We start from the raw sequence: 25,251 nt of genomic DNA on the forward strand, positions 1-25,251 counted from the left end.
GCTTTTATATTGGCTTTGACTATCAGCCACAGTTTCTATTCAGATATTTCTTCTTTTATCCAGCACTTTCTTCATTTCTCACAGAAGCATCATCCGTTGCTGCTCTGCCATCCTCCCTTCATATGCCCCTGTCCTGTCCACTTTGAACAGTTCCTCTCTCATGCCACTGAAATCCCCTTTACTCCAGTGAAATTCCAACACATCTGATTTTATTTTCTCCTTGCTAAATCTCAAATTGAATTTGTATTATGTACATTTCCCCCCCCCCCCCACCCCCCAAGGGTTCATTTACCCTTAGCTTTCTAATCACCTCTGGTGCATTACAATCCAGTATAGCTGATCCCCCAGTGGGCTCGTCAACAAGCTGCTCCAACAAGCCACCTCGCAGGCGACAAATTCTCTCGAGATCCAATCCCAACTTGCTTTTCCCAATCTACTTGCTTGTTAAAATCCCCTTCTGACAAGCCGTTTCTATTTGTTGTTGTAAGTTATTGTCTACATCAGACCTTCTATATATTGGCCTGTACATAACAGCCAATTGTAACTTTTTACCCTTACGATTTCTTAACTTAACTCAGAATGATTTTCTATCTTCTGATCCCAAGTCACCTCCTTATAACAATTTCTAAAAATAATGTACTTCTCTCCAAGGATAATTCTGCTTCATCTGCTGAGAATTTCCACCATCTCTGATATCCTATGATAGTTCCAGCTTTTTCTATTGGTGATAGTTTTGGCTGAAGAGGTTCAATGAAGTAGGAAAACAAGAAAACCATTGTGAAACACCAAAGAAATGTTGAAAACTAAAGGTGCTCACATCAATGAAAGTTTGTTCTTTTTTTGCAATAAGATCAAGATATTTAACTTAAGGTTTGAACCCGGTGCCAGGAATTTGCAGTTTATAATCCAAGTTCACAATCCACAATACAGTATACATACAGTAGATTTTCAAGAAGTGGTGGAAATGGGTCTCTGTTTGTTCTGATGGTTTGGGTGATGCTTAGATTCACAAGAATGTTATTGCGACTGGCAGTGTTTACAAGGAAAGGCTGGATCAACTAGGGCTTTTATCCTGGAGTACGAGAGGTAATCTTATAGGAGGCAGGCGAAAATCACGGGTGGCACTGTTTGCATAGCATTCTATTGCAGCAGCAGGTCTACGGCAGATGCCACCTCATTGGGTTCAAACAAAACCCTGGAACATCTGGACAGCACAGATGCAAACATCTGGGTGCTCTTTATTGGCTACAGTTTAGCATTCAACACTAAAACTAATCAGCAAATTCTAAGGCTTAGGCCTCAATACCTCATTTCCTCAACTTCAGACCCCAATCCGTGTGGATAGGCAAGAACATCTCCACAATCTACATCAGCACCAGAACACCACAGGGCTGCATTCTTAGCCCTTTGCTTTACACCTATGACTGTATGGCTCAGTAGAAGGCCATTTCTAAATTTACTGATGTCTACAGTGGTGGTTTTAAAATGGGCAATGAGTCAGCATTCAGGAGGAAGATTGGTAAATAATGCAGCCAAGTTTTCAAAACCAAAGAATTGATTGTGGCCTTTAGGAAGGGAAAAGCAGAGGTTTGGGGGTGAGTGGTTGGAGAAAGCAGAGGTGATGGGAGATAAAATTTAAATTCCTCAGACCTTTCCTGGACCCAACATACTAATGTCATAATGAGGAAAAGCACTTCAGCACCTCCACATCCTTAGGAGTTGGAGGAGGTTCAGTATGACATCAAAAACCTTGGAAAGGTTGTGTAGTGGAAAGTGTGCTGACTGGCTGGATCACACCCTGCTACTGAGGCACTATTACCGTTGAGTGGAGAGCCCTGAAAAGGTAGTGGACACAGCCCAATACATCACAGACAAAATTCTCCCCACCATTGAGAAAATCTTCATGGAAAGCTGTCATCAGAGAGCAGCAGCAATCATCAAGGATCCACACCACCCAGGACATTGTCCTTTCTCGCTGCTGCAAATAGGAAAAAGGTATAGGTACCACTAGGTTCAGGAACAGTTGCTACCCCTCCACTTTCCACATTATTTATTAATGAATATTTATTTTTAACTGCATTGAACAGTTTGTTTACATTTTTTCTTTGTTCACATTTCTCTTTTGCATATACATCTTTCTATTGATGCATTTTACAGCTACCAATAAGTATAAATTCTGCCTGGCCCACAGGAAAAAAGAATCTCAGGTTCGTACATATTGTAGCTGCGCCAAGGCTGCATGCGTAGCTGAGGAATCTAACACCCACTTTGAGTTTACTCAGAGATTTAATGACAGACACAGAGTTTCACCAAACCACACCCATACTATTTTTTACAAAAAATGGAGAGAGCTATTTATTAAAATTTACACAAGCCTGACTTCAAGACACAAGACAGTCTCGTGAGCCATTCAGTTGATTGATTGTTCCAGTGATAACACCCACTCCTGGTGACTGTGGTCAATGAATTTGAACTTGAACTTGAACTTGGGGGTAACATACAAGCTAGGCCAGGTTAATAGATACATTTTCAGTCTAGAAGGTTATTCATGAACCAACTTTTATTTTACAAAATTCTGATTGTTTAGTGGACATCAAAGCAAATCATTTTTTTTTAAGTATGCATTGATTAAAATGAATTAAAATTCTTCAGCTGTCAAGATAACTCCAGAATCTAATCACTTCCACCAACATACAGTATTCAGTGCCATTCACTGTTCCTTGTACAATAATACAGATGGTAATAAATTGACCTGAATCCTTTTAACTTCTCAATAAAATCTTCTTTTGCCAAAATTTAATTCACTGCACAACTAAACAATGTGACAAATTATCACTCCAATCTCACAAAAGGAATAAGATTGCAGGACCACGTGTTGAGAAGAGTATTTTTACCAGACATTTTGCTGAAACAATTCATTAAGTTTGACTGTTGGTTATCATTTTACAATGCAATTCTTTCAAACAATCCAGGAATCTTATTTGTTGAAAAAAAAGTCACCCACCAACCAGACTGTAAAGAAATACAAAGAGAAAAATTTAGACATATAGATTAGGAAAATGAGAGATGCAACAAGACCTGGGTGTCGCTGTGAACCTCTCATTGAAAGTGGCCATGTAGGTTCAACAGGCAGTGAAGAAAGAGAATGGTATGTTGGCATTCATAGCAAGGGGATTTGAGTACAGAAGAGAAGTTCTACTGCAGCTGTACAGGGCCTTGGTAAGACCACACCTAGAGTAGTATTGTGTACAGTTTTGGTCTCCTTATCGGAGGAAAGACATCCTCGCCGTAGACGGAGTGCAAAGAAGGTTCATTAGATTGATACCAGGGATGGCAGGACTTACATATGGCTGCAGAAACTAGGCTTATACTCACTGGAATTTAGAAGATTGAAGGGGTAATCTTATAGAAACGTATAAAATTCTTAAGGGATTATATAGGCTAGATGCAGGAAGGTTGCTCCCGGTGTTGGGAAAGACCAGAACCAGGGGTCACAATTTAAGGATAAGGGGCAAGTCTTTTAGGACTGGCATGAGATTTTTTTTCTCTCTCTCAGTGAGTGGAGAATCTGTGGAATTCTTTGCCACAGGAAGTGGTTGAAGCCTGTTCCTTATCTATATTTAAGAGGGAGTTAGATTTGGCCCTTGTGGCTAAGGGGATCAGGGGTATGGGGAGAAGACAGGTATTGGGTAGTGAGTAATGTTCAACCATGATCAAAATGAATGGCAGTGTAGGCTTGAAGTGCCAAATGGCCTACTCCTACACCTATTTTCTATGTTTCTACGTTAAATGACATCTGTAACATAGATTGATGCTTCTATTGAACCCTCGATTAAACGATTCAAACATTGATCATGTGAAGGAGCTAGACAGACGTGTCTTGGATGAGCTCTCCATGGAGTTTTTAAAAAGACGTTTTAATAGTTTAAAATTAAGATTTTTTTTTACCCCGCTATGGATGAACACTAAGAAGCCACGACAGCAAAAAACAAAATCGGAAGAGACACCAACTCAGCCAGGAATGTCGAGTGACAGCCTGAAAGGGTGTGGCACAACAGTGGTCTTGCGAATGACTGAGCCCAGCAGTGGAAGACCTGGATATAATCCTGGATAAGATGGAAACTTCATGCCATCATTTCACGGGTGTTGAAACTGCAATGAGAGATATGTCAGAGAAGATTAATGAATTTAAAGAGTCAATTGATGATTTAATAGAACAAATGGACCAAGTGGAAGTTGACTTGTTTAAAATGCAAGAAAAGCTGAAGGCTTTGGAAGAAGAAGTGGGACTTGGATAAACAAGCTATGCTGGATAAGATTTGCAACATGGAGAATTTCAGCAGATGCAATAATGTTCGTATTATTGGTTTGAAAGAAAGGGCTGAAGGGAGAGACCTGGTGAGCTTCGTTGAAACTTGGATCACACGAATGTTGGGAGAAATTAAATTCAATGGAAAGCTACAATTGGAAAGGGTTTATTGGACCATCGGACCCAGAAGATTGATGAGCAGTGACCATGGCCAGTTCCAATAAGGATTTTGAGTTACCGGATAATAGAAGCAGTCTTGGGAGCAAGATTTGATTACTCCAAGCAACATAATGGCCCACTCAAGATTGACGGTAGAAAGGTGTTATTCTTTCAAGACTTAGGCCCAACTTTGATTGGGCAAAGGAAGGAGTTTGACAATGTCAAAGAACATAAAGTACTTGATGATGTATCCCAAATCTCTGAGGGTCGAAGCAACGGATGGTAATCAACATTTTATCAAGACAAAGGAAGAAGTGGAAGAATTTTTAAGAAGATTATGAAAAGATTAAAAATATTAAACAAGGAGATTAGCACACCTTACTAAATTGGAACATGCTAAATTAATAAGAGAATGGGTGGGGCAAGAAATATTGTCTTCTTTCAGTTCAAAGGCAAGAGGAGAAGCAATTTTAATTAATAAAAATTTATCAGTAATAGTAGAAGATTGACAAAGGTGGAAGGTTTGTAATGGCACATTGTATTTATGCTCCAAATTATGACGATGAAGCCTTTATGAAGGACATCTTTTTAAAAGTAGAAAGTAGACAAAACATATTGGTTGATGGTGCGGGCGGGTGATTTTAATTTCTGTCTAGATCCGATATTGGATAAATTGGCAAGAACAGTAATGAGGGCAAAGGCCACAAAGATGATGCTATCATTTATGAAAGATTTAAATCGGATGGATATCTGGAGGCAGCTCAACCCCACAGAGAGAGACTATTCATTCTACTCAACAGTCCATGACTCACATACAAGGAGTGATTTATTTTGAATGTCTGCGCAGTTAAAAAGCAGAGTGCTAAAAATGAAATACTTGTCGAGGCAACTGTCATACTATTCACCTTTAACTTCAACTATTGCGATAGTGGAAAAACAAACAAATATGTACAGATTGTGTCTTAATGCCACATTGTTGAAAAAGGACAGACTTCTGTGAGTTAAAAGAAGACAGATAGAACTATTTTGTGAGACAACTCTCTCTTTCACTAAGAACAGCTTTTTGATATGGGATACGCTTAAAGCTTACCTGAGAGGGCAAATTATTTCTTAAACAAAAAAAACTTAAAAGAGAACATTGATGGTTTGGAGAAAGATAACAGAACTGGAGAAAGAATATTAGAGGACAGGTTTAGAAGAAAACTATAGACTATTTGAGAATAAAAAAAACTTGAGGTATAACACATTACAAACATATAAAATGGAAAAAAATGATTTTAAAAACTAAGTGAAAATATTATTATGAATTAGGAGAACGAGCACATAAGGTCTTGTCCTGGCAAATGAAGTCAGAGGCTGATAAATGCAATTAAAAGAGAAGTTGATATTTTAACATAGAACCAAAAAGAGATTAATGATATTTTTAAGACAATACTATAACAAAACTATATAAATCAGAATTATTAGATGATATTGAGATGGATGAGCTTCTAGCAAAAATTGCGCTTCCAAAATTAATGGCGAGAGAAGAGAAAGAGTTAGATGCCCCTCTCACAAGAGAATATGAGAAGGCTCTGAACACTCTGCAGGCTAGTCAGTCTTCGGGGGAGGATGGGTTTCTGCCCTAGTTCTATAGACAATTTAAGGATTTGTTGATACCTCTTATAATGGGAGAGCTAGACCAGGCAGTGGAGACTCAAACTCTCCCTGACTCTTTCTCAACAGTTATTATTACAGTGTTACCAAAATAAAACAGGGTCCCATTAAAAACCTCATCATATAGACCTATTGAATGCTAATTAACCATAACCATATAACCATTTTCAGATTATAAGACATTGGTGAAGGCATTAGCAAATAGACAGACAATATTTACCTAAATTGATACATATAGATCAGCTGAGATTTTTTAAAGAAAGACACCCTTCAAGCTGTCTGGGCAAGCTATTGAATAATACATATAGCTAAATCAAAACTGAATTCATTATAACAATCTCCCTCAACACAGAAAAGGTAATCGAATGCTTTGAATGGGCTTTCTTATTTAAAACGAAGGAGAAATTTGGAATAGGTAGAAATATTTATAAATTGGATAAAAACTCTTTATCGTAAACCACAAGCCAACATTGTAACTAATAGTCAAATATCAGGAGTTTTCCCTCTGAGTAGATAGGGGTGTCCCTTGTCCCCACCACTTTTCATTCTTGCAATGGAACTGCTGGTTGAGATTAAAAGGAGAAATCCGGATATTAAAGGCTTCAAAGTTGGACAAAAAGAACATAAAAACCAGCCTATTCGCTGATGATTTGCTATTATTTTTATCTGACCTGGCTGAGTCTCTGGACAAATTGCAAACAACACTAGAAAAATATGGAAGAGTTTCAAGGTATAAAATTAGTATGGATAAAAGCAAAATCACACCAGTGATGAATTTTGATTACGAAAAGTATAGAAAAGTAAGTAGATTTAAATGGAAAGTAGATGGAATTAAATAATTAGGAACCATTATTGATAATAACCTACAAAATTTGTACAAATTCTAATCCCCTGATGAAGAAAAGGATCTGCAGAAATGGAAAGATTTGCTGATTACTTTAATTGGAAGGATTAACTGTGTCAAAATGAAAGTGATGCCAAGATTTCAATTGCTGCCTATTTCTTTGCCAAAAAAATTCTGTAAATAGTTAAATAATTATATTGGGCAATTCATATGGAATAATAAGGTGCCGAAAATTTGACTGGAAAATTTAATGTGGGATTATAAGATAGGAGGACTTAGGCCAGAATGTAGAGAGTATTATTTGTCAGCACAAGCCAGATTTCCTTCATCTTTCTTTGAGCAAGGCAGGGTCCCCTCTTGGATTCAAATGAAATTATGTTCAATGAAAGCGGGGGCAGCGAAGGATTTTTATCTATAAGTGGAGTGTTAAGTCAATAACAAAACAAAGACAGGTAATCCTACATTAATACATATGATTAGGGTACGGCAAGAAATCAGTTAGTGTATTGGGAAAAAAAGGCAGGAATATCATTAAGAGGGCCATTGCTTATGGATATAGAAAACTGAATATTAAATCCCTAGTACATTGAAAACTGCTATGCAGAGGGGACTCTTCTCTTTTGATCAACTAACACCGAGATATGGAGTAGCTAATGGAACTTTCTTCTCTTTTCTCCAGCTACGATAATTCTTGAGAGAAGGATGGGGGCCAACACTAGTCCCACCTGAAATTAGTGAAATGATTTGGCTGGGGAATACACCTAAATTTATAACAAACATGTCTTTTGCTCTCCAATGAAAGTTCAAAACCAGGTTTGCATAAGTGAGAGAGCGTGAGTCGGACTTAGCTGCTTTAATATCTGAAAGCTGTTGGTCTGATTGGTGTTTGCGTATTATGACACCAATTATAAATGCAAGATGTGGTTTGGTTCAGTATAACTTCCAACATCAATTATGTCTTACACCACAGAAGTTACATAGGTCAAAATCTGAAAGATTTTAGATGTGGGATTGAAACAAACATTTCTACATGCCACGTAGTTGTGTGTGCAGGTAAGATCGGGGCAGGATCTTGCAGAAATGTTAACAAGGATAACAGGAGTGGCCTTCGCAGACAACTCAGAGCTTTATCTTTTGGGTAATTTTATTAAAATAAAGAATAAGTTAACTAAATTCCAAATTTTGTTTGTCAAGGTAGCTATAGCAGTGGCTAAGTGTATTACTTGGAAATCCCACTCTTCCTTAATCATCGCACGATGAACTGCAGATAAATAGTTGTATACCTATGGAGAAAATTACATATAATCTACAAAATACAAATATAACACATTTGTCAAGATATAGCAACCATATTTTGACTGTATAGGGGCCCAATTATAATAATAACAATATAACAGATGCTATGACAATATAAACAGATGTGACTTCCCCACATAGATTTTTATGGATAATATAAATGTGAGTTCTGGTGGTGTGTGGGTTTATATTATGCAGGAAGGGGGAGTGGTTTTTTTTGTATGGAAAATTTCATATAGTAATATTAAAGATCGTACTGTGCATTTTTTATTAAAAAATAAAATATTTTTTTAAATAATGATCAGTTTTGCACTAAATGACTGATGATTAACCTTCTAAACTGACAATTTTTATTTATCAAAAAAGATCAGGGCAAATCTATGGTAAGAACATAATTGAAGAATCCCATAAACAAGCATTCAATTGTATTTGCTCCCTCCCACAAAATAGAAAAGTTCTTGATTTTAAATATCATTTATACAGATTACAAATTGCAACACTTTTTTGTGAGGATCTGGGAAAGTTTTTAGGGACGAATTACTGGTAATGCTGTATAAATTCAGATTTACTTTTGTTGGGGAACATTGAAGGAAATAGACCTAAACTAAATTATTGATTCATCAAATTAAATTTGTTAAAATTGCCTTAGCGGTGGCAAGAAAGTGTAACGCAGTGACCTGGAAATCAGATGTGTACTTAGGTCTGGAAAGATGCTACTCAGAGATACAAAGATATACTCCTCAAGAGAAAATTTCTTGCAACATAAGAAATAAAGATTCACTTTTTGTGCAGATTTGGAGCTTATATATGCAAAGGTTAGAAATAAATATGTAAAAAATGTATTTCTGGCCTCCTAAGTCCTGTATAATCTTCTTCCCTAAAGTTATTATACACACACACACTAAGATTCCAGCATGTAAGCCAACACTGTGCAATCCAAAACAACATTATATTTTCCATTTTTGGTTTTCCTTTTGTATTTTCTCAGTTTATATTATGTATTTACTGTATTATATATCGTGGGACGGAGTTCCGGGGGTAGGGGGAGGGGTTTAAACTCTCTGTAATTACTGCATCTTAAGCTTGTTTATAAAACGGTTATATAAACTATAAAATTACATGGTTGAAAACATTTAAATAAATTATTCAAAAAAATTGAAACACTTCTATTTAAAAGTTCTCACTTTTAGGCAGTCCCTCAAGTTTCAGAATGGCTTGCTTCCATTCCATTTCTATGGGTTCTGATGTGCCTGTTCTAACATCTACAGACTGCCACAAATAGGAGAGGAAGCAACTTTATGGAAGGGCAGGTGGAATTTTTGGGAGTTAGAGCACTTCTTTGACCATTTAACATCGGAACAAGAGGTTCCCTTACTCGTGTGATAGATTAAGAATGAACACACACAAATGTAGTTGAAAATCCATTCTACACTCTATATAATTAATGGCTAGCACCACATTTCCCAACCATAAAATTCATGGTCAATGTCACTGCTAAAAGGCAGAACAGTTAGTGTGTGATTAGCGCAGTGTTGGGGTTTGAATCCCGCGCTGTTGTAAGGAGTTAGTACAATCTCCAGGTGTCTGTGTGGGTTTTCCCCGGGGGCTCCAGTTTCCTCCCGCCGTTCAAAGCGTGTCAGTGATTGTAGGTTAATTGGGTGTAATTTTGTAGCACGGGCCTGTGACACAAAATGGCCTGTTACCTTGACGTATGTCTAAATATTTTTTTAAATTTAAATTTAAAACAATTAGCTCAAACTCAAAATTCTATACAGTATAACCTATTTCAATAAATGTCAAATGACAAGAACACAAACTAATAGTGCCATTTAAATATGGACAATTCTGACAGACTTATTTTGTTGTTGGCTGGCACCTTGCAGTTAACATAAAATTATGTCAACCACGTGTTAAATTATTTCCTAATTGTGGAAACGTGTTTCCGTTCCAATCTCAGGACAAGCTGATTACATAATATGCTTGGTATCCTCCACCCAAATCTACATCTAAGCTACCATCAATTAATCAAATAAATCAGATTACCAAGGAGAATATAGAATAATAATCCAAACATTGTGAGGGGGAGGTGAAAATCTGTTTCAATAAGGAATGCTGTAAATGGTAATGAAGCAGCACTGTATTTAATACTCAGCCGTCATTTTTTTTTAAATATTCCTCATCTTTTTAGTCAGTCTCAATTAAGAGTTGACTGGCCCAAGCCAGCATGGCTTCATGAAGGGAAGATCCTGCCTCACCAACCTAATAGAATTTTTTGAGGAAATCTCAAGTAGGATGGACAAAGGAGAAGTTGTGGACGTTGTGTATTTGGATTTCCAAAAGACCTTCGATAAGGTGCTGCATAAGAGGCCACTTAATAAGTTGTGAGCCCATGGAATTACAGGAAAGATATTCGATTGGGGGAGTGTTTACTGATAGGCAGAAAACAAAGGGTGGGAATAAAAGGATCCTATTCTAGTTGGTTGCCGGTTACTAGTGGTGTTCTGCAGGGGTCGGCATAGGGACCACTTCATTTTACAATGCATATTGATGATTTAGATTATGGATTGAATGGTTTTGTGGTGAAGTTTGCAGATGACACCAAGATAGGTGGTGGAGTAGGAAGTGATGAAGAAACCAAAAGGTTGCAGAGAGATTTGGACAACTTAGGAGGGTGGATAAAGAAATGACAAATGAGATACAAGGTTGAGAAATGTACTGTTGTACATTTTGGAAGAGGAAACAAATTGGCATATTATTATTTGATGGAGAGAAAATTTGGAAATGCAAGAGAACTTAGGGGTCCTCATGCAAGATAACCTAAAGGTTAACCACCAGGTTGGATCTGCAGTAAAGAAACCGAATGCTATTTTGGCATTCGTTTCAAGAAGAATAGTGTATAAAAGTAAAGAGGTGTTGATGAGGCTCTAAGGGGCACTGGTGAGACTTCATTTGAAGGACTGTGTGCAGTTTTGGGACCCCTATCTTAGAAAGGATGTGATGTTGATGGAGAGGGTGCAGAGGAGATTAATCAGGATGATTCCTGGAATGCAAGGGCTAACGTATGAGGAATGTTTAGTTGCTCTTGGACTGTATTCACTGGAGTTTAGAAGAATGAGAGGGGATCTCATAGAAACATTTTGAATGCTGAAAGGATTGGACAGAGTTAATATGAATAAGATGTTTCCTTTGGTGGATGAATGTAGAATAAGAGAGCACAGTCTTAGAATTACAAGGTACCCATTTAAAACAGAGATCTTTTAGCCAGAGGGTCATGGATTTGTGGAATTTGTTGCCACATACAGCTGTGGAGGCTGGATCATTGAGAAATTTAAGAGGGAGATTGAAAAGTATCTAATTAGTCTGGGTATCAAGGGACATGGGGAAAAGGCCAGAACTTGGATCTAGATATGAGAACAGTTTAGCTCAGGGTGGATTTGTGAAGCAGACTCAATGGGCCAAATGACCTACTTCAGTTCCTTTATCTTGTGAAAAATCAAAAAGGTTTCACTGAGAGTTCAAAGCCACTGGTCCAACAAACCAAACATATTTAATTTACGAGAAGGTTGCCGGGGTTTCAGGGATGGAGTTGCAGGGAACAGTTGAGCAGGCTGGGACTTTATTCTCTGGAGTGTAGATGGTTGAGGGGTGACTTGATAGAGGTATTCAAAATTATAAAGAGGATAGATGAAGTCAATGTGGATAGGCTTTTTCCACTGAGAGTGGGGGAGATTCAAACAAGAGGGCATGGATTGAGAGTAAAAGGGGAGAAGTTTAAGGGAAACACAGGGGAAATTTCTTCACACAGAGGGTGGTGGGGGTATGGAATGAATTTCCAGCAGGGGTGGTAGAAGTGAGATCGGTTAATATTCAAGGATAGGTTGGATAGGTATATGGACGGGAGAGGTGTGGAGGGTTTTGTGTCAAATGCGGGTCAGCAGGACTAGGTGGGAGATTATGTTTGGCACAGACTAGTAGGATCAAACTGGCCTGTTTCTGTGCTGTAAATGGTTATATGGTTTATAATCCAACTTAATCCCTCAAATCATACATCTCCCCAGAAGAACCTAGAATTTCTCCCATTATTGAGAACTTCACTAGATCTTGACCATCTCTATCCCAAAATAATCAACCTTTTAGGTTTCTTCTTTTGTCAAAATAATCAAGTCCCTGAAGGGTTTCAGGACAAAGCATTGACCATTCTTTTTCTCCAGCTGATGTCAACTGACCTATCGAGTTCCTCCAGCAGACACGTTGGGCTTCAGATTCCAGCATCTTAAGCCTCCCTTTGACATTACAGTTTTCAACTGCTGGCTTTGGTCTCCTTTTATTATCTAACCATTGCTAATTATCACAAAACATTTCATGTATGGTGATAATTACTCTACCTCTCGAATATTTCTCTCAATAAACATGTAACTCCTGCTGCACTGCCTGTCCTGTGTCAAAATAAAATATTGAGGGGACTCAGTTCACCAGGCAGCATTGGAAGAGACACTGGAAGAAATTATAATTTGGGTTGAGACCCTCCACCAGTCCCTGATTCAAGGTCTCACCCCAATATCTCAACTATCCCTCTTCCTCCTCAATGCTGCCTGACCCACTGAGTTCTTGTTTGCTTTTTTATCCAGATTCCCGCATATGGGGACTCCAGCATCATTTATCATCTAATATAGACTCTTAAATTAACCATTTGTTCCTCATAATTAGAATTAAGATAAAACCAATGATCCTCAAACTCCCTCTAAAACATTGTTCTTCTCACTGATTCATGCTTTCTCATATCCATTGCTATATTACACCAGAATTTACAAATACTCAGGGCACACTTCTTTGAAGCACCTGCGGATTAATTGATTTCTAATACTGATCAGTATTTAATATTGTAATTTCTATCCAATGCCAATTAATGTGTTGGCTTTATAAAATGAATTAATGATCATCAACACTGCTTCTTTGAATCCAGCCTATTCAATATATTCAAGATTCAAAATTGAATCTTTGAACTTGCAAGCACGATTAGATTCTAAATGAATGTAAAATTATTGCTCAATGAATTTTTGTTTCCAGCTCCAACCCTTGTTCCTCAAATGGACCCAAACAAGGTCAAATAAGATCTGGATTATGAAAATTAGATCATAATTTTCCTAATAAATCCTGTTCATTTTATGTTACGAGGTTGTGCTGATGGCATGATTATCAGAAGCAGTGTTGCTTTTAAAGAGTTGGTTCAGAGTGCTTTTGAAAGGAAATGCGAGCTAATCAAAGCTTGCAGCTAGAATATATCAATACACAGCAACACAGATCTTGAACTAGGTTACAGAGAAGCACTCCCATCCCAATTTGAATGATCAATCCCAGCACCGCAAAATGACACAGCAAGAGAAATAAGGCAGAGAACGTACTCGTTAAACTACCCTCAACCACCCATTTACACCTACCCCATTTTCATTCAAACATTTTTATCAACTTGTCTCAAATTCCACCATTCACCTGTAGACTAAGGGCAATTTACAGTGGCCAGTTAATCTATTTAGTCCCACCTCTTTCGAAAGTGAGTGTAACAGTCACTTGGAGAACATGCAAACTCCACATAGACAGCAGGGAGGTTTAGGATTAAATCCAGGTCTTCAGTAGTGGGAGGAAGTGGCTTTATAAGATGCCACTGCACTGCAGTTAAGATCATGAATAATTCTTCTTTTGTTTGCTTTCACACAATAGAGTGTTAAGAGCAATATCTTAAAAAAGAAAAGAAACAAATAGAACAGATGGCTGCCATTCAGCCCCTCATTCCTGATCCACTATTGATTGTGATCTTGGCTAATTTTTTTTAGCTCAGCAACACTTTCCTATGCTAAAGTCACTTTCCTTGATTCATTTAAATATTTTTTAAAAATCACTGAGCCTCTGATGGTCTTAGCTGCACTTTCCTAACTCTCTCAGCTAAGTTTCTTCTCGTCTAGTCCTGACTAAAGCTGTTGACACCCCAGCTGGGAGAAACATCCCTCATTTTTTTTGTCAAGCCCCTTGAAGATTTTGTATGTTGTAATGAGATAGTCTCACTCATGTAAACTTCAGATTATAGGCCCAGATGACTTCATTCCTCACAGGGAAATTCCACCAAGTGCAAGAATCAACCTGCTGAATCTTCACTGCACTTCCTCTATCACAAGTGTATCTTTCCTTCAGCAGGTAAAACAGAACATAATATTCCAGGTGCAGACTTAAAATAACCTGACATTAACGGAGGAAGGCATGTTTATTCTTGTACTCAAATCCTTCATAACAAAGCCCACCATACAATTTACCTTTCTAACTGCTTGCTGTAATTCCATTTCAACTTTCAGAGACTTGTGTACAAGTAGTAAACCTAACACACGTCAATAAGATTTAATCATGGGAATAAAAAGGCATGAAATTAGCTGAGTGATAACATAATAAATAGCTGGGATGGAAAAATAACTGGGAAATATTTTCAATGTTCAGCGATCAATATGCAGGCACTCATAAAATCTACCTCCAACATTAAAATTGGAAATTTAAACTATTTTTAACCACACAAAAGATTCCTGATTAAATTAACATCATAATGTTCACAATTTTAAAAAAATTGAGGCCACTGTTGTAATTTTAAATTACAGCTTTTAATGATTGTTGTGACAATTTTTTCTTGCAACTACAGGACTGAAATCACACTCAGAAGTATCTGAATAAAACTCTGAAATTTTCTTTAACCTATTTTAAATAAATAAATGAAGCTGGCACACCAAACTTCAAATATTACAAATGAACTTGAGTTTTCAAAGACAGGTGACTTTTGCAAACCTCCAATAAAACACACAATTTACCAAAATGTTTTCCGAAAGCTGGAAAAAAATGAATCTTTGGAGGACAATTGCGACCCAAGAGAAAAGGACACCCAAATTTTCCAGTGAAGCAACAGCCCATTTTAAATTCAATGTGAAACCACAATCGTAAAATGTTTAGAATGCATTTAATTTTGATTTTAGACAACACACACTTGGTCAATATTTTCTTTGAGTATTAGTATGTACCCCCTGTACTGCGTAATGATCTTGGTATATTCTGGGTAGCCTGGCTAGTGCAACACTGTTATAGTGCCAGCAACACTCATTTGAATCTGATACTGTCTTTAAAGGACCCTGTACATTCTCCCAGAGTCTGCACAAGTTTCATCCAGGTTCTCCAGTTTCCTCCCATCCTCCAAAAGTATATGGGGATTGAAGGTTAATTGCTGTATTTGGGGGACTATGGGCTCATGGGCCGGAAGGGCCTATTACTGTGTTGTATCTCGAAATGTTTTTAAAATAGTAGGGAGAGAAATATGGGTGCAAAAACCCAGCATCATTCCCAAACCATGCTTATGATCACCTCCTTTCAAACAAAAACTCATTTAGGGATTGCTTGAGGCAAGAATAAAGAATAAAGCTGAAGAGTGTTTTTTTTTAAATTAAGTATTCAAACAGCCTGACGTGCTACTTAAAAAAAGTCACAAATAGGAACACTTCTCTCCACGAGTGGCAAAACATTCTGATCGTACATTTACCTTTACAAAGGGAAAAGAACAATGTGCTACCACTGCAAATCTAGAACATTTGCAAGACCTGCCATGAAAAAAGGATCATGTTTCAGAGGGAAGCAAACATCATTACACGGAACAATTCTAATTCCAGACATTAGCACACTCCCAAAGGATTATACATTTGGTCAGTAGTACAGTACTGCAACACACAAAAGTGCTGGAGAAACTCAGCACGTCATGCAGCACCCATCAGAAGTTAAAAGACAGCCAATGTCAGGCCCCAGCCCCTCTTCAGGAGTGTCAAAAAAATCAGGTAGACCCGTGAATAAAAAGGCCGGGGGAGAGGAAAGAAGGAAGAGAAACACAGGCTAACAGGCAAGAACTGATAGGTGGACAGAGGTAGGAGAGAAAAAGAGGGGAAAAAAGCTGAGGTGATGAGGGCAACAAAGGGCGGAGATCCAAAAACTCTGATAAATGGAAGGGCAGGAAGTGGGGAGCTGGGGGTAAAGAGACAGGGATGAGGGGAAGAGAGAAACCAATAGAGTTAACAGAAATTAAAGATGTTGATATTAATGCCATTTTGAGACTGCCCAGGCACCACACAAAGTGCTGTTCCTCCAATCTGCAGGTGGCTTCATGAGGCCAAGAACAAACATGTCAGCTTGGCAACGGCTTGTGGAAGTAAAGTAGTTAGCCTCCAAGATGTCCTTGCTGTTGCAGCAGACAGCGCTACCCATTAACTTTGACTTGTTCACCTGCACTCCTTTCCCCTTACCGACCCCTTTTCCCCTCCAACTTTTTAATTCAGGTGTCTTCCTAATTTCTTCAGATGGGCTCAACCCCAAAAGGTCGACTGTATTTTCCTTCCTGTGGGACCTCCAGCAGGGCCTTGAGCATCTTCAGATTTTTATTGTTTACCTCCAAAAGGACTGCCACATAATTTATTGGTGCAATGAAGAACAAAACTAAACCTGCTCACAGGAAAACATAAGGTAAAAATTATGAAAAATAAATGTAAAAAATGAAAGTCTGCAGACACCGTGATTGAAGTAAAAGCACAATACTGGAGAAACTCAGCAGATCAAATGGTGTACTTTACATAGCAAAGACAAGGAGAGCTAAATAATGTTTTGGACAAGGTAAAAATATCTACATCTATACATCAAATAAAGTTAGTGGAGGAAGTCTCCAATATAACATTTGTGAGAAAAGGTGAAAATGCATCACATAAACAGTGTGGTCTGGTGTATGTCACTGTTGTTTAATTGGGTTACGTTTATAGACATGGTTATTTGTTCCACTGTAATCATATTTAACAAGGTTGACATGAAGCTATAATACACATTAGCAGAGTAACAGATGCAAATGGTAAGCTGCTGTGCACTGAACTTCCAGGTCTAATAAGAGATGATTTCATATTATAAATGGCTACTGGATTCATTTTTGATGCTTGTCCAAAATATAATTAGAGTGGTTACATTGTGCGGTCACATACTAAAGACTGGTCCTGTACTAACAAGTACATTCAACGTAAGCAAAATGAAGAGCAGCACCTCAAAAGAATTTTTTTTTTCCTTTCATACATCCAGTGTTCATGGAAGGACTGCAAAGCCATTGTCAGTAAAATACCAAAACTATGCAAGGTTGCAGGATAAAAGAAATCATTTAAATTATGGGAATATAAATCAAGTCAAATTCCAAAAAGCTGTGTTTCTTGACCTTCATATCCCACGAGTAAATCACAAAAATCTGTAGACACTGTGGTTGAAATAAAAACTCAAAACAGTTTGACCTGCTGAGCTTCCCCAGCATTTTGTGTTTTTATTTCATATCCCACTAGGTTATTCAATTTTCTGAAAGTATATGTTGGAGAAAGTTGGGTCCCTGGAATCCACACTGAGACTCTACTCGGAGTGAAACACCAAAGTCTGCAGGCGCGTGATTGAAGTAAAAGCACAATTACTTATGGTGGCACTGGAGGGCAACTGGTTCTCTATGATCTAATCTTCCAGACCATCTGACCATCGTGCATGACCTTGCCAAAAGCCTTACTAAAGTCCATAGAGATGTCTACTAATTTGCCATTGTTAACCCTCTTGGACACTTCATCAAAAAAATTAAATCTGTAACAATTTCCCAAGCACAAAACTGTATCGACTATCTGCAACCAGCCCTCACTTTTTTTAAATGTAGATAGATCCTGTCTTTCAGAATCCCCTCTAGTAACTTTTCTACCACTAATGTTACACTCACCAATCTGTAGATCCATCTTGGCTTTACAACCCTTCCTATATAAAGGGGTAACATTAGCCATTCTTCAATCTTCAATTGGCACATGAATAATCCAGCAGCACACTTTCAATCCTGCCAACATTCCAACTCTTAACACCTTTCACCGTGGTGAGCTAGCTTATCAATGTGCCTTCAGACAAGGATAGAATCTTGCTTGTAACCAAGTCACACCAGCAGACACCCCAACGCCATGAAAAGTCTGTAGCAGCCAGATCTCCAAGCTGGACAGGCTCCGCAGAACATTTAGCCATAAGAACAAAATGCGAGAACAATTCGTCACAATAATTATGATCCATTTTATTCATCAGGTTTTCTCCAGGGGTTTCCCCTTTGTGCTCATGCCAGTTCTGCTCAAAACCCCACCAGTTTGCTTCCCAAATAGGGTGCAGGGAGTTTTCTTCAGGTTAGACTATAGGGAATGATTTATTCATGTTTGATTGATACCCAGATACTGGATTCATTTAACAGAAAGGTCCCAAAGGAAAGTTGGTATTTTGCAAAGATGAGATTAATCCCTATTATTTCCTGACAACAATTATCAAATGATACAAAGCTCGGAAGCACTTCGAAAAATGAATGTACAGGCAGAACACAAGATTTAATGAAAGCAACTCTGAATTTAACATCTGGCCAGTAGCAAAAAAAAACAATATTGAACTGTTGTTTACATCTTCACATGAATCCTGCAAAGGATGGAACGCTGTTGAGGAATAATTTCCACGTTGTTTGTTTACCCTTATACAAAAACTTGACAAGTGAAATTTCAGAAAGTAAAATTAAGAACAGAGGTAACCAAGGTCATTCTTTAATTTTCTCCAAACCTTTATTTCCTGCTGGATTTTTTTTTAATTGTTTTTAAAGTTTGTCAATACTGTACATCAATGAAATATACTTCAAAACTATTGAAAATTAGTGACCAAGCTTTACTGCCAATGTAACTCTGCCCCCAGCTTGTTTGGCTGGCTGTGAAAAGTCTGCCACAGTAACTTGGGGCAGAGTCTTGAAACAGGACTAGCTGAAGTCCAATCACTATCCAAGCCACCGCTCTAACAAGAAAGGCTCTTCACATCCAGACCGGTCAAGTGCAGGAATGCAACTGACTACAGGAAAGGGATCCATGCAGAACAATCCAACTCAATGATTAAATTAAAAAGTAATCAATCAATACAAATTACATCTGGATATTCAGAGCACAAGAAATAGGATGATTACACCAAATGGGCCTTGCGCCTGCTTTACCATTCAGTGGGATAAAAACTAATCCTTTGCCTGATCCATTTTCCTGCCTAATACTCCAGTTTTATATTGTTTCTAATGTTCTTGGAAGGTACAGAAGGACTTTCAATGCATCAATACGTTGTACTTCTATTTCAGCAATAAACTTAATTCATTCAAATCCTCTAAATTCCCTTAATACCCAAACAATCTACCTATCTCAGCAAATGAATATACATAAATGAGAATAAATTACCTTCTGAGGTAGAGTTTCAAAGACTTGCAACACATTATTAGTAAATGGACAAACCCCATTTAAGACCAGGCAGCACCCCTACCGACTCCCTCCCTTTGCTAATGGTCCACAGCCTCATAGCAGAGGACAGTATTCAGTCCCTGAAAGCAGCATTACATGTGGCTAAGTCAGTTATCATTATCCAAGGCACAGAATGCAAGTGGGTGGAGCTTATGGTATGCAAAAGATCAGTTAAAACAGCTGAACTAATGGGCTTGTTTTCCTTGGTGCATATAAGGCTGAGGAGGGTAGCCATCATTAGGTGCAGAAAATTATGTGGGACATGGGAGAGAATATGGGAAATGTTTCCATGTGCAGAGGTATCTATGACCAGAGGGTTTTAAAGCTTTGAAGTGAAGGGCAGGAGATTTAAAGAATTATTTTTCACCTGGAGTATAACATTACTGAGATCTACTGTGATGAAATGCTTTGAGAGGTTGGTCATGGCCAGAATTAACACATACCCAAGGACTGGACCCAATGCAATTTAACTACCATCACAATCGCTCCACAGCAGACACAACATCACTGGCTTGCCACTCGGCTTTGGATCACCTAGAAACCAGCAATTCATACATGCAGCTGCTCTTCAACTACAGCTCAGCCTTCAACACCATTATTTCCTCAGTGCTGGTCAACAAGCTCCAAACCCTAGGCTTCTGCACCACTCCCCTCCCGCACTCCCCTCCCGCAACCCCCCCCCCCCCCCACAGCTGCTGAATCGTTGACTTCCTCATCAGAAGACCACAGTCAGTACAAATTGGAAACTGATGATCAACACAAGCACACCTCAAGGATGCATGCTTTGCCCACACTGCCCTACTCCCTGTACACCCATGACTGTATGACCAGGCACAAGACCAATGCTATCTACAAATTTGCCAATTACACCATGGTTGTCACAGATGCAATGAGGAAACTTACAGAAGGGAGATAGATCAGCTAGTTGATTGGTGCCACACCCTTTGAGTGGTGACACTCTTCCATCCTGAAATTGAGGCCTCTTATCCGAGACTCCCTTATGATGGGAAACAACTTTGTCACGTCAACGCTGTCCAGGCCTTTCAGCATTCAAAATGTCTCTGAGGTTTCCCCCCACCGTCCAAGACCCAACAAGTGTTCCTCAGATGCTCACCCTTTTATTTCCTGGTATTATTCTAGTAAATCTTCTCTGAACCCTCCCCAACATTAGAACATCCTTTCTCAAATAAGGCATTCAAAACTGTACACAGGACTTTATGTGAGGTCTTACCAGCATCCTATAGAGTCTGAACATTACATCCCTGCTCTTGAATGCTATTCCTCTAGAAATCAATGCCAACACTGCATTCCCTTTTTTACTGCCAACTCAACCTGGAGGATAACCTTTAGGGTACTCTGCATGAGGACACACCTTCGAATTTTGAACTCTCCCCATCTAAATAATAGTCTTTCCTTCGATTTGTTGCACCAAAGTTTATGACTGTCCACTTCCCAACACTGTATTTCATCTGCCATCTCTTTGTCCAATCTCTTAATCTATTCAAGTCTCTCTGTAACCTTTCCATGCCCTCAGCAGCACCAGCTCTACCACCTATTTTGGTGTTATCTGCAAATTTATTGCCAAAGCTATCTATTCCATTATCCAAATCATTTATATACAACAGAAAAAGTAACACAGAGTCCTGTAAACGTCACTAGTAACAGGCAACCAACCCGAATCAGATCCACTTATTCCCATTCTGTTTCCTGCCTATTAACCAATTCTGTGCCCATACTAATATCCTTCCTGTAATTCCATGAGCTCTCATCTTGTTAAGCAGCCTCATATGTGGCACCTTGTCAAAGGCCTTTTGGAAGTCAAAGCACAACATCCACTGCTTCTCCCTTATCTACCCTGTGCATTATCTCCTCAAAACATTGTCGTACATTTGTCAGGCATGATTTTCTTTTAAGGTCTATAGTTGCCTTTCTGCTGCCTCCTTCCCTAAACAGCGGAGTGATATTCGGGATACTCCATTCCTATTGAACCATGATTCCTGGAAGATCATTGCCAATATCTCCACAATCCTTGCAGCAACCTCCTTCACAATTCGAGGGTGCATTCCATCCAAGTCGGGAGACTTACCTACCGTTAGACCATTTAGCTTCCCAAGTACCTTCTCTCTCATGATCTTGACGGCACTCATTCACTTCCCAGAGACCCTTCAAATTCCATTAAGCTACCAATGTCTTCTACTGTGAAAACTGATCCAAAATATTCAGTTTCTCTGCCATCTCCTTGTCTCCTACTACAATCTCTCCAGCACCATTTTCTAACAGTCCTATATCTACTTGTCTCACTTTTGCTCTTCAGATATTATTTGCTAACCTACTTTCATAATTTATCTTTTCTTTCCTTATCACCTCTTAGTTGCCTTCTCTAAGCTTTTAAAAGTTTCCCAGCCCTCTATCTTCCCATTAATTTAAATTACTTGTCTGGTCTCTCTTTTGCTTTTACTTTGGCTTTAACTTCCCTCATCAGCCATAATTGTCTCATTTTTCCCCATTCACAACTGCTGGTTTTCTGCAGCTGACGTGGACATTTTACCCCTCCATAAATCTTCGTCCGCGAAGCCAAGCCAAAGAAGAATGTACTTCCCTGCACTTTCCTCATTTTTGTTGCAGGAACTCCAGCCATTGCTGATCTGCCATCTTCCCTAATAGTGTGCTTTTCCCTCCCCCCCCCTGCCCAAAAAAAAATCAATTTTGGCCAAATCCTCTCTCCTTGGTATCAACATCTGAAAATCTGTCTTGGAAGCTTGTAATAGGCAGGCAGCATCCACCACTTGGTGGCGCTACTGCACTCCCATTCAGAGGACCCACTACCTGCCAATCAAGGTCAAATATTCACCCCAAGTCATCAAGGTGACCCTTGTGATTGGCCCACCTAAATCACCAGGTGCTGCAGTCCAGGCACCCTGCGCAGATTCAGCCCTGACCTTCACCCAATTGGCCCAGGTGAATCACCTCAGCTGGCCCCTGCTGAGCCCCTCCCCCCTCCCCCCCCCCCAGTACTGCCTGCAGAACTATAAAGGACCACGTGCCCCTTTGTTCTGCCTCTTTGGACTCCTCGTGACATGTAAGTAGCAACTTTCACACTGGGTTGGGGTGAGTCCCGAGGTTAGGTAGCAAGAGCCGTGTCCATACCTGTCAAGGGGAGGGGGCATGTAGTATCACCTTGATCCTGACTGTTGAATGCGTTTCATGCAATTTCCCACAGTCTTCTGTCGGTTCCTCCCTAGTTATCCGAAGTGTACAGTTAGCCCTTGTGTATTGTGTGTGTATAGGTTTGCCGAGCATATTGACCGTCATCCCATTTGCATCCCGGAAATGCACATGTACTTTGTACCTCAACGTTGGCCTGGTTCTTAACCTGTGGGACCCACACAAACCTGAAAAACAAGCCTCCTTGTCGATGCAATCACGATGAAGACTCACCAGTGACTATACTTTGTGAAGTGTTTGAGGAAATTCAGTAAGTCACAGAAGACTCTTGAAAACATCTGCAGGTGTACCATGGTTAGCAGCACTGTCTGATACAGAGGCACAAACGTTCAGGATAAGAAACAAACTCCAGGAGGTTGTTAACATGGCCTCCGACATCATGGGCACCAGTCTTCACTCCATCGAGGACATCTACATGAGATAGTGTCTTGAGAAATCAGCCTCTATCCAAATGGTTCTCAACCTTTTTCTTTCCACTCACATCCCACTTGAAGTAATCCCTATGCCATTGGTGCTCTGTGATTAGTAAGGGATTGCTTCAGGTGGTATGTGAGTGGAAAGAAAAAGGTTGAGAATCACTGCTCTATCCTTAAGGACCCCTACCTCCCTGGCCATGCCCTCTTCACTCCACTACCATCAGGAAAAAGGTACAGAAGCCTCAACGGCACAAGGAAGCTTCTTCCTCCCGCCATCAGATTCCTGAATGAACAATGAACCACAGACACTGTCTTATTTTGACTTTTTCTTGCAATCTTATTTTGTACAATTGTTTATATAAATGTTCCCAATGTGATGCCGCCACAAAACAACGAATTTCGAGACATGTTCATGACAATAAATTCTAATTGTGATTAATTGAAACAGGAACTTACTGCTTTAAGAGGCTGTGGTCACATCTATCTCAGGTTTAAAAAAAACCAAGGTCATGGCTGAGTGCTGGAAAACCTGATAAGTGCACACAAGTATTTGATGGCTGAGAAATTGTGAGCTGAATAGTGTTTCCATGCTGTGGGACTCAGTTTATGACTTTTTTCTGCACCCATTCCCACTTAATGAGACTTTTCCTGTAGCTTGGTGACCAGAACGTCACATAATATTTCAAGCGTGGTACAGTCGTAAGATGACACCTCAGTTCCTATTCCTATTGTGTTTGAAGTCAAACACAAATAAAATAATCTTCACTACCCATCGATTCTTCTCACTGCCTGGAAAGCTTTTTTTTTAAATTCAGAAAGGGTCCTGCTCAATGAAAAATAACCATATGACATTTATGTGCTCTATTAACAAAACAGAAACAATATACTTACTGTTGCAGCTGGCTGTCTCATACACTAATTCTCATCTGATTCAAACCCCTTTTAAAAATTTCATGATCTTTTCAAAACTACAGTAGATATACACATCATTTACTCACAAATATGAACATACACAAGACTCAATTCCATTATTTGATCTGAATAAATTCAGAAAATGTCAGAAATACTCAGGAGGTTAAGCAGTACAAGTGGAAGAGGGGGCAAAGTGTTGTCAGTAGTATCTATACGAAACTGGGGTAAACATTGGGATAGATAGTAGAGATTAAATGACAATAGGGCTGGCATTAAAAGTGTGGCATGATGGTTCCAGTAAAAACAAAGCAAAATTTAAAGAATTGCACTCTTCAATTTACAAGTCTATTTGAAAGACAAGGAGTCATACCTTGCACTCATACTGAGCTTCAATAGAACAGCAGAGGTGGTCAAGGTCAAGAGAGCAAGGTGGAGAATCAGAAGAACATAATCAAGCTTACTGAGATGTTAAACCACAGGGCATTTCTTAGATCCAACACATCAATTCTGCAGTAGCCAAGTATTCCCAATGTTTTCTTTTGATTTCAAATTTCCAGGATATAACATACTTTACCTTTGCATCAAATTGTGCAGTACAAGAAGAGGCCCTTCAACCCACAATGTCTGCATCAAATATGTCCAAATTAAACAATCTCCACCATTTGCATATAGTACACTTCCTTCAATTCTCTGCAGTCCCGTGTCTGTCTAGAAACCTCTACCATCTCTCTCGTGATCTTGACGGCACTCATTCACTTCCCAGAGACCCTTCAAATTTCATTAAGCTACCAATGTCTTCTACTGTGAAAACTGATCCAAAATATTCAGTTTCTCTGCCATCTCCTTGTCTCCTATTACAATCTCTCCAGCACCATTTTCTAACAGTCCTATATCGACTCGTCTCCTTAAATATTATTTGCTAACCTCCTTTCATAATTTCTCTTTTCCTTCTTAGTTGCCTTCTCTAAGCTTTTAAAAGATTCCCAGTCCTCTATCTTCCCATTAATTTAAGTTCCTTGTCTGGTCTCTCTTTTGCTTTTACTTTGGCTTTAACTTCCCTCATCAGCCTTA

At 39.0% G+C, this 25,251-nt stretch overlaps 1 protein-coding gene across 6 annotated transcripts in view; it reads right to left on the reverse strand.

Moving 5' to 3' along the window:
- LOC138757126 (transcription factor 4-like) overlaps positions 1 to 25,251 on the reverse strand; it is a 664,743-nt gene that overhangs the window by 491,573 nt on the left and 147,919 nt on the right. The window lies entirely within an intron of this gene.

Source organism: Narcine bancroftii, chromosome 3, assembly GCF_036971445.1.
Source record: "Narcine bancroftii isolate sNarBan1 chromosome 3, sNarBan1.hap1, whole genome shotgun sequence".
Lineage (NCBI taxonomy): Eukaryota > Metazoa > Chordata > Chondrichthyes > Torpediniformes > Narcinidae > Narcine > Narcine bancroftii.